This window comes from Oxyura jamaicensis, chromosome 2 (assembly GCF_011077185.1).
Source record: "Oxyura jamaicensis isolate SHBP4307 breed ruddy duck chromosome 2, BPBGC_Ojam_1.0, whole genome shotgun sequence".
Taxonomy (NCBI): Eukaryota; Metazoa; Chordata; class Aves; order Anseriformes; family Anatidae; genus Oxyura; species Oxyura jamaicensis.
In genome coordinates, this window is record NC_048894.1 from 157599675 (window position 1) to 157602529 (window position 2855).

The window sequence follows — 2855 nt, forward strand, 5'->3', positions numbered from 1 at the left end:
CCCCCCCCCCCCAAAAAAAGAGACTCCCAGAGGGAAGCCCTGCAGCAACAGCAAGTCAGAACAGGTGCTCTGCAGCAGACCCAAGGAGAGACTCAAATGCCACAACTCGCCACTGGAAGCAACTGCCAGACCTGGGATGATGGAGGCATAAATAGCCTGCCTTTAAGACAAGAGACTGGAACAATGGGCACTGCAAACCCCATCAGAAAAATGCTTCGGAAATGAATTCCCAAGCAAGAGCTCCTGATGAAGCCGACATGACTTCCGCAACAGCGAGGATGGAAACAGATGCAATCTCAAACAGAATATGATGCACAAGACCTGAAACGCATCTGCACTTTAGGCTGCGACTACAAGTCAAGAAGTGCTCAGATCAGCCCTACGATGATGAAACGAGCATTTAGGACCTTAGGTGTGGCTACCAAGTTGCCCATCTAATCTGTCCAGCGGAACAAGGCAATGAGGAGATCAAGACAAGATGAATATCAAGACACGATGAGCACGTAACATATGATGATCTGATGAGGAAACATTTGATACAAAAAAAAATACACAGAAGTAGTGAGCTCTTTAAGCTCCCACTGCAAGACAAGAGGGGCTCAGCTTCCAATTGAGCATCAGCATTATTCCGATGAGGACAAGTGTTCAATACCCTCAGGATGGCTGCCTGACGAGCTGCCAGGGCCTGACGAGCACCAAGAGCAACAGCACAGCACAGACAACACAGAACACAAAAAACAGACAATTAGCTGGGACTGTCCTGCCTGGCACGTGCTCACGCCGTACCTGACAGGACCCCCCACATATAATCTCACTTCCTGACCATGATCAATTCTGAAAGGCCCCACCCGCTGCAATGACTTAAAAGCACAGACCCTCACCCTATGTGTCCATTCACAACCCCAGCTCAAACATAGCACTTGCCCCCCAACTTAGCTTGGGAATGCTGGGAGGTAGGTTCCATCCTCTACAAGGAACACAAAGGCGAGCCAGGATGTTGCTTCAGACGTGAGGCTCCTCTTCACCTGCAGAAATAAAGCGCCATCAGGCACCGGCACGCCAGCCAAACTTCTTCCTGTGAAACACCCACCGCAGAAACAAAACAGTAGTCACCTGACCTGCTCTGCTACTGCAGTTTGATAGATGACCTCTAGACAACTTCCCACCTTCCCCTGCCAACCACCCCCCAACACACAGTATTTGCCCCTCAACTCAATTCTCAGGGATCAGAATCCATCCTCTATGTGGACCACAGAGGCCAACTACACTGTTCCCAGTATCTTCTTCATCCCCGGAAAAGAGGACTCACCCAGAGGTGGACCAAAAGACTACCAAACCAAAGACACTGCCCGTTTTCAAACTTGTCTCCACTCACCTTGTCTCCACTCCCGATCCAGGCTAAGCGCTTCCATTCACAACTGTGCCGAGCTAAGGTCGCATGGCTTAGACCAAGGAGAAAGAACAGACAAATCTGACAATCCACAAAACAGTCTATTTCCACTTCTCTTCTTCCCTCCCCTACCCCAACAGACAAGAAGCCCCGGACCCACGTCCCCCAACCCAGTACCACCGCTTCACTCACCTAACATCCCAAAGAGATGCATCACGCTCCCAACTCCCCTTGTGCTCCGAGCATCTCCAGCACTTCGGGAACTGGAAACGCTGACGTCTGGCACACCTCAGAAACGTGGCAGGAGTTGTACTCCGCTGTCACAAGGTGCTTGCAAAGCCTGCCTGACAGGCAAAACAAACTAACAAAATCCACTGACCAACTCAGGGCCCACACTGCAACCCACTCACACTAATGCCTCATTCAAGGTTCCGTGCTCACGACCTGGGCTACAAGAAACAAAAAGAAAAGGTCGTGTCCGTGATGGACACACAAGCAGTACAACCCCTTGCAGGAGACTCAAACACAGAGACCAGAGCCAGAAAAAAAAAACACACACCCTCAGGTCCATGCCAAAAGGCCACGAATGCACAGCAGCCCCAACAGGGGTAACCACAGACTTACCCTTGACAGATGAAAAAGGTGACCTTGCTCAGTCTCGTCATAATACTGCGCTTATGTGGTCAAGCCCCTTGCAATGCATACTGACGCTCTGCGTGAATCCCCTAGAGACTTACGCAAATGGCTTGATACATCTAGAGATTAAAATATAACCCGAAAAAAAGGAAATGTCCTCTACGATTTCCCAAAAACAAGGTAGCTGGCAACCCCTCCTAAACATACCTCTCCAAAGTGAATACCAAGCACCTAAAATCGAGGAGGCTGCAAAGACTAAAGACTCCACAGCAAGCAAAACCACAGGCAAAAGCTCCAAAAACATAAACAAGCTGTCCCTAACCCTGAAAAAGGCTACACCTTACCTGCCTGCTGCTGCTTTCAGATACATGCTTCCACAGGGAGCTTCGATGATACATTTCTCCTAAACCCTGCTCCATCATTTAATACCACAGTTGGAACTTTGTTAATATTTGACAGACAGGCAAAGACTCACCGTAAGCCCCACAGTTCTGTGAAAATCATAAGGGACCTAGAACACACAAACTAACATTGTCATCCTACCCATAAACATGCTATAACAATCACTCACCTGAAGAAGAGCTGCATACAGGCCTCTCCTTGGAAAAGCATCAGCCCATAGACTCCGACCCACGTAAAGAAGACTGCAACTGACTGAAGGAAAATATATAAGTATATATATATTTTTTTAAATATCTTACCCCAAGGAACAGGCCAGGCCGAATGAGCACTCTGATGGAATGCCTGGGGCTCATATAAAAATGCTCGTATAACAATTAGCTCGGGCGGCGCCGCGCTAAACTCGTCCCGGGCGGCGCCGCGCTAAACT

General features: G+C 49.0%; 1 long non-coding RNA gene across 2 annotated transcripts in view; it reads right to left on the reverse strand.

Moving 5' to 3' along the window:
* The window catches only part of LOC118163307, a 6912-nt gene that overhangs the window by 1876 nt on the left and 2181 nt on the right, over positions 1 to 2855 (reverse strand). The window lies entirely within an intron of this gene.